General features: G+C 45.1%; 1 protein-coding gene across 5 annotated transcripts in view; it reads right to left on the bottom strand.

The window, feature by feature from the left end:
* Positions 1-17528, bottom strand: part of rgs7b (regulator of G protein signaling 7b) — a 458499-nt gene that overhangs the window by 219243 nt on the left and 221728 nt on the right. The window lies entirely within an intron of this gene.

The raw sequence follows: 17528 nt of genomic DNA, 5'->3' as shown, positions 1-17528 counted from the left end.
TGAGTTAACATTTCGAGTCCACATGACTCTTCTTCAGAGCTCTGCCAAGGTAACTCACTCTTCTCATCACTCTCAACTCACACACTCACAAACTCATGACATATCCACAGGAATCTCACACCTCAAGGGACAACACCGCTAACTCTCTCACACACACCCGCACATCTCCATCAGGCTCATACCCTCTTGAGCTTGCTCACCACACAAACATTCCACGCAGTGCCACGTGTCCTGCTCACCATCTGTTTTCATGCAGGAGAAACCTGCTCTCATCAACAGGGAGAGGTCCCAGACCGGGATGGAGTGGTCCACATTAGGCCCCTCACTCACTTTCAGGAGTGTTCCATCGCGTTGACTGGTAAGGACATGGACCGTGCCTGCAGTGACAGTGAGGTCAGCGGTGAGCACCCTCATGAGGATCCTGCACCACATCATCCCTCTCTCAACGCAAATGTGAGTGTTCTCTCTCCTGCTTTTGACTCTGCTGCCATGCACTAATTATCTCTACTTTGGTTCACAGGAAACTCTGCCAAGTGACTGACACTCTCAGCCAGCCAGTCCCTCAGCTCCATCCAGGTCCTCACCTCCAGCCAAGAGGACACCTCCTCCATTGAAGAGCTGGAAATAAGCAGCCTGGAAGACCCCTCACAGTGCTTACCCACGCCCTCCACCAGCGCAGAGACACACACCTCAGTGGGAGTTAGGTCTAGAGCAGGCTTGGGTTCACAATCTGGTGGTCACCACATGGCCACATGTCCGCAGCAGCAGGAGGCAGGTTTGTGCAAGCTCCCCTGCACTTGGAGGACTGCTGGGGATCAGGCATCTGTGAGGTCCGAGTCAGATTACAAGCCTCTAAATATGGCATTCCAAGCCATCCTGGAGAATCAGCGGAAGGCATGGGAACATCACGCAGAGCTGTTGGAAGCCCTCAACAGAGTGGCACACAAATCAAAGGAGTGTGTCCACCTGCTTTCTGAAGATGTGGTGCCCACATATGCATGTATGGAGGTCACCATGGGGAAGTTCGTGGACGCCATAGAGACCCTGGCCCAGCAAAACGTGGAAATGAGTGCAAACCTGCACTCCATCACGGGAGCCATGGGTGAGTTCCTGCAGTGGCAACGGGAGAGGGAAATGGGACACCTCGATGTCCCTCCAGGTGCTCTTTCCCCTCAAGGAGTCAGGCCAGGGCCCATGGGCACCCAAAGGGAGGAGGAGTGGCAGCTGGACACCCCTGGGTCATCCAGTCAGGAATCTTAGGAGGCTGTCCTCTCTCTCCAAGTCCCCTTTGCCTGTGAGCCCCTCAACCTCGTCCTCTGTCACCACAGAGGGAGCAGCCGGCCAATGAGTGATTCTGGCGGTAGAAGTGTGTGTGTGGCTGGGCCTTTTGGAGCCTCGTACAAGCACTCTCCCATGCACACGGATCCTTCACGTATCATAGTAACCTCAATGTTGTGAGCATTTTAAATGCTACCTGCTGGGGTTCACTTTCTGTTGTCCATCTGACTGACCTGCATCTCCGCCCATCCAATGATCACACTCCCATGAGGCACCTGATCTCGCCCACCACGACTGCTGTTTCACTTTCAATTTGGACGGTATGGTCTGGATTCGCTTTTTTCTCAGCTCCCCCATCTTTTCCTCTCCCCCAGTCACCCATTTCCTTTCCCCCAACACAGTTGACACCCCCGCAGCATCACCTTCCAACTCCCCTCCGTGACCTACCAGCCACAACCCTTTTCCTTCGGGACTGTCCAGGTGAACGTATACATTCCCTTCTTCCCTAAAAATACCACCCTCATCCACATTCACCTCCCTGACCTCCTCCTTCCTATCCCCAAGGTCCGTGTCTGCCTCCGAGTCCCCACCAACCACCCTCGCTGTCCCTTCTACCGCGACTGTTGAACCCTCACCCCACCCCCCCCCTCACCCGACAGCCTCACTCTGCCCGCGGTCATTCTCACCATTCCCTCATACCATGCCCACCCTCAGTTTGTTCCCCAGGAGGCAGTCATTTCCCCCGTCCCAACTCCACCCTCTGACGCTTCACTCCCCCCTCCCAACCTCACCCTCTGACACTTCACCGCCCCCCCCTCCCAACTTCACCACCCCCAACACATTCATCACCCCTCTCCCAACCTCAACCCCCACACTTCACTCCACCCCCCCCTCCCAATCTCACCCTCCCAACACTTTCATCCCCCACCTCCCAACCTCACCACCCACGGCACCTCTTCCTCTCCCAGTCGATCCTAGACCTTCTTCTCCCACCCCATTGATCATCATCTACTGTGAACATCAACGGTGACTTTCCAATTTCCGTGAGCAGTTTCGCAGCAAAGCCATGTCCTTGAGAATCCATCCAGCATGCCATTGATGTTCCTCCAGAATCCTATTATTGACGGGTTCCAGCATCTTCTTCTCCTCGGTTGTCCGCGATGTGAGCAAGGCCCTGGCAGTAAGTCCCAGCTTCTGCATGTCACAGGTCACAGTTGTCAAGGCGGTGGGGGGGGAACTGAAGGTGTTGGGGGGGAGGGAGGTTGGGAAGAGTGTGGAATGGGGAGGGAGTCCAGGGGGAGGAAGGAGTGGAGAGTGGGGATGGAGTCCGGAGTGAGGAGGAAGTCCAGGGGGAGGAAGGAATGCAGAGAGAGGAGGGAGTAAGGATGGAGGAAGGAGTGTGGAGAGGGGAGGGAGTAAGGGTGGAGGTGTTCTACACTGGCGTGTTTTCCCGTCAATGTGGGCGAACGATCCAGTGGGGAGATGAGTCTGGCGGGCTGGCCTTATAATGATATGCTGATGTATTACAATGAGGTTCCCAACATACGATGGCGGGGAACGCGGCCCGCTATCAACGGGCTTAGCGGATGATTGCAAACTGGTTTCACAATGTCATGAAACCGATTTTTGGCCTTCTTGTCATATTGTCCGCTCCAGCCACCGAACACGCCCGACGCCAGCGGTCATGGACAATTCCGCCCATTGACTTCACAGAACGTATAGGATTTTGGAAAGATTCATCTCAGACTACATACTTTTATATATACAATAATTGTTTTATTCAGGCTTATCGAGGCTCTTCGATATTGTTTTGGGCATGGATTGTGACATCACTATCCAACAATCTCCCCTTGACATTCAACAACATTTACCATTGCAGAATCCCCCACAATCAACATCCTGTGGGTTACCATTGACCAAAAACTTAACTGGACCATCCATAAAATACTGAAGCTACAAGAGCAAATCAGAGGCTGGGAATTTTTTAGAGAATATCTCACCTCTTGGGATACTCCCAAAGCTGAGTTTCCAAAGCTCTGTCCACCATCTACCAGACACAGGTTAGGAGTGTGATGGAATATTCCCCACTTGCCTGAATGAATGCCATCCAATAATACTCAAGAAGGACAAGGGCATCAGAGGCATAGGATCACCACCAACTGTAAGTTTCTCTCCAAATCACACAACATCCTGACTTGGAACTGTATTCTATTACTTTACTATCCCTCGATAGTAAAAACATGGAAATCCCTCCCTCCCTAGCAGCACTGTGGGTATATCTACACCATATATACTGCAGTGGTTGGACGATAAATGCTGGCCTTGCCAGCAATGCTCACATCCCATGAACGAATAAAAAAAGATGGCTTTCATTATCAGGTTACCCATTCCAGAAGCAAACTGTAAGCCTGCATTCAGGTATGAAGTGAACTGTGAGGAAGGAACCAGTGATACCCAGGTTTTTTAGGGTATTTTATTTGTTGGAATTACACTCCTGAGCTTTTTATTTGCCAACAATGGGTTTCTTCAAGTACAAGCCAGGATTGATTGACACTCCATTTATTTTCTTTCTGTGCCTTTAATGTAGCCCAGTTAGATAGCTCTTCAGCCAGTCTGGAGCCAGGTTTTGCAAGCTGCTATGATGATCTATGCTTCTTTGGTGTCTTTAGCAATATATAACTCATTGGTCCTTTTTCATTCAGCCTGCCTGGAGCCCTGTTTGTTCTTTTGTATAAATCTTTTGTTTATCTTATGGATTTTTACTACATCTTGAACCTTTATTCTGTACAACACTCCAAATCAAGTCAAATAACCTGCTTACATTATCCCTACTTTTCAACAGTTTAAAACCTGAATTATATTTTCTCTCAAGCTCTTTTCCCCAATAATTCTCAGTTCAATTTCATTCTTTGGCTCTCTTGTTATGACATGGAGCTCTAAATTTCAGAATCATCATGTTGCTCTATTCTTTACTCTATTCAGCACATCAATGTAATTTGGAAGATATGCCAACCAAAATGGTATGAAATATTGCAAATGTGCAGTCACTATTTTTTCTAACCCTAAACCTAATCTCATAATAGATGACCTGTTGGAGAATATTTGTTGGACTGCTGTGACAGCTCCTTTGAACGTTGTAAGCCACATCCATAATAGCAACAATCTGAGCTTGCATCACAACCACCTGAGATTCATCTGTAGCATTCAGACATTGGGTGACTGTTGCTTGTGCTACAATGGAAATTGCGACATTGGCAGTCAGACGCTGCATTGTGGTTGGATGCATATGAAGATGGCCCCAATTTACATGCTGGAAAGGATGGGCTTCCAAGCAATTCCCAAATCCCTGTCTCATGATGCTACTGGGCTCCTTCATGCACCTTGACATTGGTTGCGGGTTTTATGACAAACTTCCCTATGAACCAAGCATTTCATTGTGATGCCCAGCAGCATTATTCTGTAGTCCCATCGACGTTCTCAACTGAGTCCTCTACAGCAGACCCTGCATACGACCTGGGATTACAGTGAGCTGGCCATCCTTGTCCCCTGCCCCAGCTACGACCCACATGTGCCAACTATCTCACCACGTGCAAATCTCGCTTCAAGTCTATCCTCTGAGGTACATGCTGTGTCAGTGACTGAGCTGGTGGAGGCAAGTTTGAAATCAAACGATGGTGCTGTATCTTCATCATCACTCTCTTGCACTTCCTCTACTGCTTTGCCAGATTGCACCTTGTGAGTATCTGAAAGTAAAAGGGTGCCAGGTAAGGTTGCAGTGCAGGGAGTAGTGAAAGCAAGAAGTGCATGCTTACACCCTCTGTGTTTGTAAATCAGAAGGCAATTTGGGATGAAAGGGAAATGGGACATGAGAAGGAGGATTAGGTATAAAGGTGCTGACATATTAGATGGTTTCAGTCCTGCTGCTGGCTCCAGCCTCAGCAATTGGAATCCCAATAATGGCCATACCCTCTTCTCCCTCAGGGGAGGACATGCAGGTGCATCTGTTCCCCTCCAGTTAGCTCTGGTTGCCTCCAATTGTGCACCACCTTGTCCTGCAAAAGAGAGGGAAGTGTGTCAGCGAGTGTTGTGCAATCTGTTTGGGTGATGTAACTGTCATGGTTGAACAGTTGGCAATGTTTGCAAGCATTAAGATGTAGATGCCAGGCTTGCAATTTCTAAATATGTGAGTATAAGATGAATATATGAATGTTATGTATGACTCAATTGATAGAGATTGTTGGTAGCTGAGTAATAGGGGTGTGAGTAATAGGATTTGAGCAGTGACTAAGGCTTGTGGAGGAGTTGCTAGGATATGACATTTAAAAATAGATTCACTAACCTTGACCACTCCTGTGAGGTCATTGAGCTTCTTGTGCCACTGCATCCAGGTCCTTGGGGCTTGATTCATGGCATTCACCTCCACGCTATCTGTTCCCACTGCCTTTTGAATATGTGTTTGGAGGGCCTCCCGGCCCCCTGTGGATACAGAAAATCTTTCCTATTTTGCACCTCCTCCACCAAGGGCTCAAGAGCAGTACCCAAAAACCTTTGAATCTGCTCTCTCACACATTTGTGCCATTCTTCACTATTTCCCAGGTCAGGGTCACTTTCTGGATGACTGCCAACACCTGCCCCAGTCACAATGCTCCTCCCCTTGAAAAAGGTGCAGGCATGCTTTACACTGTACAAGCTAGCTTTAACTGGTGCTAGCAAGTTATGATTTTGGGCCTCCAGCTGATGTGTCCAGTCAATGAACAGCTTGGTTAGCACTGATTTAATGCAGCAATCATTCAAATGACCAGGGAACTTGCAGTTGGTGTGCTGCCTGCATTGCATTAAACAGGCATGGTTAATTGTGCATCGCAAACCCCACATCTGTTTTCTGAGGTTATCCGATTTAGCCCCATGATCCTAACATTTATCTTCTAAAGTGATCTCTCCTCCAATTCCTCAGAATATGTTGACGGTTTTGACACCATACTTTGCATACTTTCTGGCATTTTGAAACCCACTGCAATTCTGCTTTGCCAGGAACAAATTAATCTCCCTGGAAGGATTACTGATATCAACATTAAAGGAACTGCAAGTTCCTCAACACAACTCTACATGATTCAGCACTTTTCATTGACATGCAGAAATTCCTTCACATTCTCCCGATTGGTAGTCATAGCTACAGCATAAACCTCGGGTTGATATGGAAAAGCGACGTCCTGTTGGTTTGAGAATTGAAAACGTTTATATCATAAACCTATAATAGTGCCAACCAGGTCTGCATTCTACATCCACAAGACACTAATTGGCTCACGATCACATCTGTCCCAGAGGTTAGCCAGGGGTTTATTGGAAATGAAGGGTCTAATAACTTAAGATAAACATTTTTGTAAGTAGCTCAGGAAGAATATGATCATCAGAACAAACCCTTAATTATGGTAAGTTATGATATCAAGAAGACTTTTTTTTTAAACTTAGCTTGATGGGCTTCTTATTGCCCCAGCATATCTGGGTCTGGTTTGTGGGAAAACCAGCCCTGCTCCTCCCCTCAGGCTCCAGGATGAAATAGCAGATCTGGTCCCGAAGACATACTTGGGGGCTGTTCTGCATATTTAAAGTAATCCCTGCTGGCTCAGAGCAGGTGTCTTGCAGTCAGCCAGATCAGCACAAGTTTCCGTCAAGAGCAGGGAGTTAAAATTGACTCCAAGGTGTCTGTAAAAAAAATCTATCTGAGGCTGCCGGATTTCCTGATGCTAGGATGCTGTGCTGAGACCATCTGCTGAGCAGTTGCATTGCATTGAGAATCAACACTGTGTTTGTAGGGGTGTCCACGGTGAACAAGATCATGTAAAAAGGGAAAATTCAGTTAGGGGCCGAAAGAATGGGGGCCTAGAAATTGGCAGGGCTGGCTTGGCTCAAGCTCTACTCAATCTTTAGCCTCAGGGCCCATTTACTTAAGGTTGCAGGCTCCTGCAGATGTCACCAGGCAGCTCACCAGCAAAAGTCATTTTGAACATTTGAGGCAGCAGCCCTCAGGAGGGGCATGGAAGGAGCGGGAGGGCGGTCGGAAGGGATGACAGTGACCAAAATAAGAAGGTAAATGATCGGAAGGGAAGTGGGCGATCAGGAGAGGGCAATTAGCTGGAGGGAAGGGACATCCAGGAGGGGGTTAAGAAATCAGCAGTAGTGGGGTGGTGGTTGGGAGGTATTGACGCCAGAAAATCACCAAAGGGGCAAAACTGAGGAGGGTAGGGAAATGAAGGAGAATCTAATTTAATTGAAAAAAATGTGTGAATTTCCAGACCCATAATTCAGATACAGAAAATGGAACAAAGTGGGAAATTTTTCACCTCCACAGACGAATAAGGTGTTTCCTGGGTTAAAATGTTAAGTCTGTCATATTCTATTGAACTACGATATAAGATCCTCACAAGTGCAAAAGCTCTGATTTCAAAGCAAGGCTATCAGTGTAGCTGTGTCCCCGAAAACTGTGCCATCTCCTTTCAAGCGACTTACAAATGAGTCATCACATTTACTCCTGTACTATCATGCTACTCAGTGCAGCAGGATTGATAATTCACAATTATTTACACTTGCAACTCCTCCACAAACCAAGAATCGTTCTGTCGGTAACCCAGCAAAATCAATTTCAATTTGCATCTCTGCTGTAGTGCAGCTGGGCAGGCTGACAAGCCTGACTTGATTGAGAGATTAATATGGGGCAGGAAGAAACCTTAAACAGTACAGGGCAAGTTTTATAAGTGACGAATACAGCCAAAATCAAAAGTTTATTGAAAAGACTAGATATAATTGAAAGGCTTGAGTCAGGAGAGAGCAAACGTTGCCTGCATTTTCAGCTCTCTCCCAAAAGCTTTCAAAGGAAGGAGAGATTATTTCATTTGATTCAAGTAGGCTACATTTGTTACAATAAAACCAGAGCAAATGCAGATATTTTAATCTTTTCTGTTTACGTAAATAAAAATTTAGTTTTTCCCTTATCAGGACATGCTGGATTAGTTGCTGTTATCGCTGGATTCCAGATTGATCGTGAAGTATATTATCAGTAACTCTTCTTAAAAAGAACAAATAAATTGTAGGTGCATATTTTTTTTATAAATAAATAGGATAGATTTATTCAGAATTTCATAAATAGCATAGTTTGAAATATGCATAAGTACATATTCTAATCCCAGTTAAATCCTTTAAGATTCCTCTTTGTGTGGGAGTTCAAAACTAAGGGACAAGAATGTAAGATACTCACTAATAAATCCAATAAAGAATTTAGGAGAAACTTCTTTACTTATAGGGAAAAAGTTTCCTCCTGTTGGTGGGGGGGGGAATGCGGGAGTGGGCACGCCTCCAATCGGCGCCTCCGATTGGGGGCACGCCGCCATTTTATGTGGGCAGACCAATTAAGGCACAGTGTGACGTCTGCCAGGCACTTGCTGTGCAGCCTGGGGGGGATTCACTCAGCTGGGAGTGCACTCTCTCGCGCATGCACGCAGAAGAGCGCACTGATCTCCCTGAGGCTAAGTGCTGCCTCAGGGAGACGGCTCTGAATTAAAATTTGCAATAAAAATGAGATAAAAATTTCCCTGACATGTCCCCTCATGTAACACTGTCACATGAGTTAGGACATGTCCATAACTTTAATTGAAACCTTTATTAAAAATTTATATACCCTCATGAAACTCATCCCGCCCATGGATGAGGTTTCATGCTTTTTCTGAAGCCCGCCAGGGCTCCCGGCCTACCCGCCAACCTTAAGCTTGGACGGGCAGGTCCATTAATGATTTTAATTAGTTTCTCAATGGCCTCAATAGGCCGTTGACAGGTCGGCGGGCACACAGCTGACTCGGCCGTGCCCCCGCCGATCTGAAAATGGAAATGACGTGGGGTGAGGTCGGGAGTTCCACCCAACGTCATCCCGCGTCATTTTACGTGTCGGCGAGCAGGCCCCGCCCCCGCTCGCCAACCGGAAGATCCTGCCCATAAAGTGGTTATTAAAATATGGAACTTGTTACCACATGGAGTAATTGAAGTGAATAGCATAGGTATCTTTAAAGGAAAGCTAGATAAATACACGAAGGAGAAAAGAATAGAGGATTATGCTGACAGAGTTAGATGAAATAGGGTGGAAGGACATTTGTGTGGAACATTAACGTTGGCTTGTACCTGTTAGGCTGAATAGTCTCTTTCTGTGTGGTAAATTCTATGTAATTATCTAATTCTCTTTTTAAAGCTCTTTTGTACTCTGCTTCAATAATGGTTAATGACAGTGAATTCAACATTCTAACCATCCTTTAAGATTGTTTAATTTTACACCCTCCTCTAGACATGCACACAGCACGTTCAGCAGCATGGGATCTCAAAACATTTGCCCTCCTACCTACTTAGCAGAGCAGTGACACATTTGCCACTCTCCAGTGCTCTGGGATAATTTCCCTAGACACAAAATTTTGGAAAATTATAGTCAGAGCCTTTATTATTTCTTCCTTAGCTTCCCTCATTTTCTTCAAGTGTATCCTTCATATTCCTTCAGTGAGTTAAGTTTGAATGGCTTCTTTTTTCTTACACCATTTCTTCTTGAACTGTAGTCGTCGCTATTTGCTCCACACCCACCTCCAAGGGTTCTACAGTCCTAATGATCACTTCCTCCATGGAAACTGAGGCAAGATACCTAATTAGTGTCTCAGCAATTTCCCCAGTCCTTGTGACAAGCTTAATTGCCCCACCCCTATATTTACCAGCTTCTCACTATTCTTCTTGTAACTTTCCTATTTTGTAGGATTTGTCCTGGCTTTCTTTTTGGGTGAGTTGACCTTCGCTTAAGCAAACCTTACACATTTTGAAGTCATGCAATGTTTCATTAATACATGGGTTTTAGCTATTGGGAATGATCTGTGACAATTTGGGGTCTTCTTAAAGGTCGATTGTGGGATCAAGCATTGCCAAAGCTAATTCAGTTAGAGAAAAAGTACTTGAGGTAGGTTACTGATTGACATTGAAAACACAAACACGAGAAAATTCATCACAATTGTAGTTACACCATTAAAGTAATGGAACCTAGCCCAAAACCCTAAAAGAAAGAGAAGTGTAACATTTCAAAATGTTTTGTAAAAGCGTAGTCACTCTGGTGCAATACAACAGAAGCATAAATTCATTGTTTAAATAGATAAAAGGACATCTTCCTATGTCACAGCGTGTAACCTGCTGATGATGGGGGAGAAAGAACTGAGGCATGACTCAGAATAAGGCCTTTAAACATAATGGCCTGAATTGTCATCCTCGAGGCGGGGAGCAGGAGTCAGAAAAATTCTCAGCTCGGCCTGCCCGCTTCAGGAGAAAGTGTTATGTATGTATAAGAATTATGTATGCTTGGCTGAAAGCACAGACAACTATTACTGCACCCCAGAGAAAATATTGTTTGATTGACAGCTCAGACTCTCTGGTCTCTTAGGTCAATTTCATAATGGTTATTTACACAAGATTAAATGGTTGCAAAGGGCTTGTGGCTTTGTTACTGATACTTTAAAGGGTCTGGGTGATTGACACTTCTTATTGTATTGTAGAGAAATGACTTTTTTTAAACATCATAGAAATTTATGAATGAATTAATCTTAAAAACCTTTGTTTTTTTACACCTCGTACTGCCACTTTAGGGTTCATTGATTCCATACAGGACATAATTATATTGGGGATGAGGTACCATAGCTTGGCATTGGAGACATGAAGGGCCAAGAGGAGGGTGGAGGGCATAGCTGGGCATAGGAAGCATGGGGGGCATGGGGGTAGGTGGAGGGGCATAGCTTGGCACGGGGAGGGGGGTGCAGGGGAGGCATGAGGAGGACCTTTTGAACTTACCTTTTAAAAGGTCCTCTCATGCGGGTTAGGGTTCACAACTCCTCTGCCGGGCCAGAAGCACAACTCTTTAAAAACCTGGCCCAAATCCATGAAAATTGCGGAGGAGTGGGACATGCCTATTTCAGCAATGGAGCCGGCTAGGTCAGGCCTGCCGGAAGCAGGCTTTTGACAGAAACCAGACTGCACTCTTTAAAGGCACTCCTGATGGGGTTGGGAATTCCAGAATCGGGACTTGCCCGCCATTTTTGAAGGGCTCTTGAGTCATCCCAATTCAGTGAAAATTCAGCCCAATGAGATTGTTTAAAAAAAACTGACTAAGATGGCACAAGTCTCTTTTAAGGGAAATTGCCCAGGGTTTCTCTTATACATGGGAGAGCTTAACTTGATTTATGTGTAAACGTTGAAAGAGGATACAATAGAATTGCTATCATACATGCAGGCAAATCTGTAAATGGCTGTATTAGACTGTTCCTGCCAGATAATCTTTTCAAATTGCACATTTAGTGTTGAAATGTGCACTGCAGTGATAACATATCATGCAACCATCTTCCTGGGGTTCAAGCTTAAAGACTGAACTAATTCATGTAAAAGGCTTAAAGATAACTGCTCCTGTAAACTGACCTCAATTAATTCCCGAGTCTCCCTTTGCACTGTACAATAGATTCTTTGTAAAGCCAGGCTTACAAACAGTCCCTTAAATGACTTTGAGTATTCCTGATGTCCTCGTTTACAATCGCACAGGGCAGAAAACATTGCAGGGTTCGAATGTACCTGTCTAAGCTATATTCAAATTTGCAAATTTTTCTCCAAGTAAGAAACACAAAAATAATCCAGAATTAAAAATTCATATCTCAATTTTATTGTAGTAATAACTTACAGTGTAGCACAAGGTGACTTAAGAGGGTTTGGGAGATTTTGACACTTGAAGCTCATTTACATGCCCTGACACTAACTCCCACCCAAAGCCTGTGGGAATAATGTCACCGTACGTGAGAGATGAAATTGGAAGGGGAGAAGTGATGCTACAGCCAGGTATCAAATGGAATGGTCCCCGTTAAAGTTAGTGTGTAGGTGTCAGCCGTGGCTCAGTTGGTAAGGAAAAGGAAATATTTACAGGGCTATGGGGAAAAGGTGGGTGAATGGCATTAGGTGAATTGCTCCTTCATAGGGCCAGCACAGATATGACAGGCTAATTAGCCTCCTTCTGTAACCATTCTATGAGTCTATGGTAGCACTCTCATCAGAGTCATAAGATTCCAGCTTTAAGTCTCACTCCAGACTTAAGCCAAAAAAAATCAACTCTAACACTCCAGTGCAGTACTGAGGGGTGCTACACTGTCAGAGATGCTGCCTTTCAGATGAGACGTTAAACTGAGGCCCCATCTGCCATCTCAGGTGGGTGTAAAAGATCCTATGGCATTATATTGAAGAAGAGCAGGGGAGTTAGCCCCAGCATCCTGGTCAATATTTATCCTTCAATCGACATCACAGAAACAGATATGATCGCACTGCTGTTTGTGGGAGTTCGCTGTGTGCAAATTGGCTGCCGCGTTCCCTACATTACAACAGTGGCTTCACTTGAAAAGTACTTCATTGGCTGTATGAAGTGGTATGTAAATTCAAATCTTTTTCTTTTTAAGTATCGGAGAGGGGAGGCAGCAAGTTCATAATCAGGGTGCGGAGAGCCTGGGAAAGTGGAGGAGGCCCAATTACTTTGTGGGGAAGAAGGAGCGTCCCTGCTTCTGGGCCGGTTGTAGTAAAGATCCTTACTGCTGCCAGCTTTTACAGAGACTATGAAGGCCCTGTTCAGAACCGCGGTTACAATACCATGTGCATCCCAATGACAGCGTCAGGGAACGACTCTACCATTGAAATTTGACAGCTCCTCCCACCCTGACAGCTCCTCTGAGGCAAGCATCGCTTCCCATGCCTGATTTCAGACAAGTTAAAATAGCGGGAGTGGGGGAAAATGTGTCAGGTACATAGCACAAAGTCCCACCAACATCTTGGCTCCCTGTTCATACCATTCACGTCAGCTGAGGGAGTTCCATTGGACCCTGATTTTTGGTAAGAAAACAATGGGAAATTTCGATGTTGAGGGCTCTCAAATCTGAAACCACTTCTTACTGGTTTATCAATCAATAAAAACCCATGATGTTATCAGTGGAAATCTGTATAAAGTGATTTTAAAGGTTGTAGCAATGCTCACCTTTATTTTCTAACATGGTGGGGGGGTGGGGGAGGGGGTCCTAAATAGCGCAGAGTGGTATTATTTGCATGTGGATATTAATTACTAGACAGGTTTTGATTGGTGTTGTATAGGACCGTTACCAACATGCTAAAGCTTGGGGATTTGGGAAAAAAAAGCATTTGGTCTCACAAACTAATTGTTGTTGAGGCACAGAAAGACTTGAAAAAACTCCAATAGGAGGACAGTGACAAATTGAAGACTTCTACAATTTTAATATATGCTCTAATAATTCTGTTTCAGTTACTCGCTCTTAAATCAACACTTTGGGGAGGAAATTCAGCTTCAAAACATATCCCCTCCGAAACACTCCATCCCATTGCCTTCACTATTCATGGCCTTTTTAACTCCCGCTCTATACTTCCCTGCTTTCTCTACCTTTTAAAAATCCTCACCACATACTTCTCTCCCTCTTGTTGGTCAACAGACATTTTCCTTATACCTATTTGTAATTAGCTTGTTAGTTTTTCCTTGTTGTGCAACATAGATACAATTAACAGTCCACAGCTTGTCTCAAGTGTCACCATGGCACTGTAGCTTTAAGTCTATTCCTGTCTCGTGTATTGCTGATAAACGCAGAGATTGCGCTAATGTTAATTGCATCACACATACTGTGGCATTAATGAGCAGAATGGCACCATGCAGCTGTTAAAACCATTAAAGCTGCATGACTCTCTCCCGCTTTAATTTCAGGAGCATGCCGCAAAATAATGAGCTCCCAAAGGAAGGAAAAACACAATGGTGTTGTATTTGTCGACTGATTGATCATACACGTGCTGGCTAAATGGAAGAAAGGATAAATTTATATAAGAAAGCTGATTAAAGGGGAGGCGCTATTTTTGGCATGTCAGGTGCTAAGGCACTTCAGGTAGTTTTGCAGCAACAGCAACTGCAGGCAGTCACTGCTGAGCTTGTCCTGCACTATTTTCAGCTCCACCTGATTTTGTCTTGTAGCCAGGGGTAACTGAAGCCAACCATTCAGATTCAAATTTACATTGTTCAGATTAAACACGTTAATGAGCAGAAACGGCCTGTGCAAAGTGACTTGGTACACTGGTGGGTGGTTAGATCGGAAAATGATAACCAAACTACCTGACCACATAAGACCATATTTTAACGGGACTGGACTTTAGTGTAAATTTTCCAGTCAGAGTGTTGAAGCACAGGGATTATAACACAATTGTCTTCATACTCACTGAAATCACATTCAGTTGACCTTGCCAGACTTGATGAGCAGAGCCTAATTAATTATGCATCACAAGCTCTCAGTCTGTATTGGTTTAGTCAGCAGGAGCTCCCTGGCAACTCTTAAAGGTTGCAACTGCTATTTAAATGGACAGTTTAATTCTTCCTGGGCACAAACCTGGAAATGGTGTGGTAAGGATGCAGAACATCTTCATTTGGTAATGCTTGGGCAGCCTTCCAACTTGGAGTTCCATCCAAAATGCTTGGCATGAGGTAACACGGATTCAATACTGCGTTCAAATGTCAACAGATGTGGAAGCAGATTAAAGAGGTTTGCCATGGTACAGTTAGTTATGCTTCTCTATACCTGGTAAAATGGGCAAATAATGCATAAAGAATTTCCTCTCATTCCATTAAACCATAATGAGATTACATATTAAAGCAGTTCTTTCCAAACTTCACAAGTGTCTAAACTGCAACACTTTATTGCTGTCACTTAAATTGGACCTATTGTCCACTATCATTTGAAAAGGAATGCCCAAAAAGCCACTTTATAATATAACTTACCTTCATGCTAAATATGTTAGGATGCAGAACAGACACTTGGTTCTAGTTCTTTGTGACATTTAGCCTTCCAAAATTTCAAAACTATTTCCCTGTTTGCAGGAGAAATCAGAGCATAATCGGAGGAGGCAAAATCAAAATGGAGGAAGGCTTCCTCATTTCAATCCTAGGGCACAGTAGGTCAGTTGAAGTCTTCCTAAAGTCCATGGCTGGTGTTATCCCTCTTCTGGTATTCTTCCTTCTTGTATTTATAGACTCACAAACATAGAGGCAGATTTTCTTCTACACTGCCTACTAATGTGGCAGAGTGGATCAATAGGATGTATCACATAAGATGCAAGGTGCAATTATGAAGGAGCAGGTGATGGTAGCTGAGGAGAAGAAGTCTGATGGCAGGAGATTCAGGTTATGTCCTTCTTCAGTTGCAAAGTCTCATGAGGCCCATATTTAAAGAAAGATGCTTTATGAGCTGGAATGGTTCTTGATGTAGTTTGAGAGGGTGTAAATCACCCTAGAAGGTCTGTTCGCAACTGTAAATGAATGTGGCAACCCTGTGATGTTTAGGGTGGAACCTATACATCAGAGGCTCTAAGCCCACTGAAATTAATTTGTGTTGTAATCAATCTCCCCAAAATAAGTCAGATGTTGTCTCCAGTCAACTTGAACTCCACTGCACCAATCTCTATTTCTAACGTGAATGTCTTGGCTGAGCACCAGGTGGGCCTAGTATCAGATTCAGTGCTCCCTCCATAGGGGGTGGGAATTCATGTATTGCTGAATTAAGAACATCATCAAATCATGATATTGTGGAGAATACAGCAGATTGTAAATATTCTGGAAGCTTTGGTTGGAATCTACTGAATGAAATATCTAACCTGTCAATGCATCAGAATCACTACTCTAACATTCAATAACAGCATGGTCTTCTACCTCATCTCTAACTTTCCGCCCTATCCCTTGACTCCCTTGTCATCCAAAAATCTACTGATCTCAGTCTTGACTCTGCTTAGCAACTGAGCACCCTGGAGCAGAGAATTCACAACAGTATGAGCGAAGAAATTTCTCCTCATCTCAGACCTAAATTGCTGACCGCTCAAAAGCTGATTATTCTAGACTCCCCAGCCAGAAAAAAACATCCTCCCAGTATCTAACCTAGAATGCCCCTTGTGTTAATACACAAGTTGCACTATTGTTAAATAGATACCCTTGTGTATGGGGCACTCGCACGTGTAAGAGCATGGAAAGCCCCAATACTATCCTTTGCAGCAGCTATCCATGAGAGCTTCTGTAGTGAGTGGTAGCTCCAGGATCTTTTGCTCACATTCCACAGAACATTGTGATCTCAAGACCACACAGGTCATTGGATTTATTAAGGAATGATCTGCTGGGGCTAAACACCATGGTGATTGAGGTGAGGGATGGAATCGTCCCAGATTTGCACTAAGTGCGGTAGAAGGCGTGGAAATAGTCATTTTACCACCAGTTGCAATGGTGGCTTTTTGCACCGTATTATCCCAATCCCAGCGGGTCCTGCCTCATTAATAATGCATTCACGGAAACACTCCAGATTGCTGGAGGGCAGGCTCAGGTTTGCCTGTCACGCCGTGACCTCAATGTATTCCACACTCCGGGTGCCATATTTAAAGTGCATCAAAGCGCAGCCTCCTTCATGTCTTCAGACCAGGACTGCTCCAGGCAGCAGATGGCCCCAAAAGCAAAGAAGACGGCAACCCCCAAATTTAGTGAAGCTTCTCTGAACGCCTGGTGGATGCAGGGGAAGGCTGCCGCGATGTCCCCTACCACTGCTTTGGCCGCAGGAGGTCCACCAGAGCCATCAATCCGGCCTGGGAAGCGATGACAGCGGCGGTCAGTGCCACTGGAGCACAGAAGAGGTCAGCCATTCGGTGCAGGAAGAGGATGAATTATCTCATCCATTCCACCAGGGTAAGTCAACCACCTCATCACTCTCAACTCACACACTCACAAAACCATCACACATCCACAGGGATCTCACACCTCAAGGGACAACACCACTAACTTTCACACACATCCTCACATCTCCATCAGGCTCATATCCTCTGGAGTTTGCATCCTTATCCCATCCAGAGCTCCGCTCGCCACACAAACATCCCACATGGTGCCATGCATCCTGCTCATACTCTCTCCATATGTTTTTATGCAGGTAAAGCTGGCTCACAACAGCAGGGCGAGGTCCCAGACTGGGGGTGGAGTGGCCAACATTGGGCCCATTAGTCAATTTGAGGATCGTGCCATTGCGCAGTGACGGTGAGGTCAGCAGCGAACATTCACATGAGGATCCTGCACCACATCATCCCTCTCTCAACGCAACTTTGAGTGCTCTCTCTCATGCTTTTGACTCTGCTGCCATGCGCTAATT

Source organism: Cetorhinus maximus, chromosome 14, assembly GCF_964194155.1.
Source record: "Cetorhinus maximus chromosome 14, sCetMax3.hap1.1, whole genome shotgun sequence".
Classification (NCBI taxonomy): Eukaryota; Metazoa; Chordata; class Chondrichthyes; order Lamniformes; family Cetorhinidae; genus Cetorhinus; species Cetorhinus maximus.
Note: the sequence above shows the minus strand (reverse complement) of the source record. Positions and strands in the feature narration are given on the sequence as shown.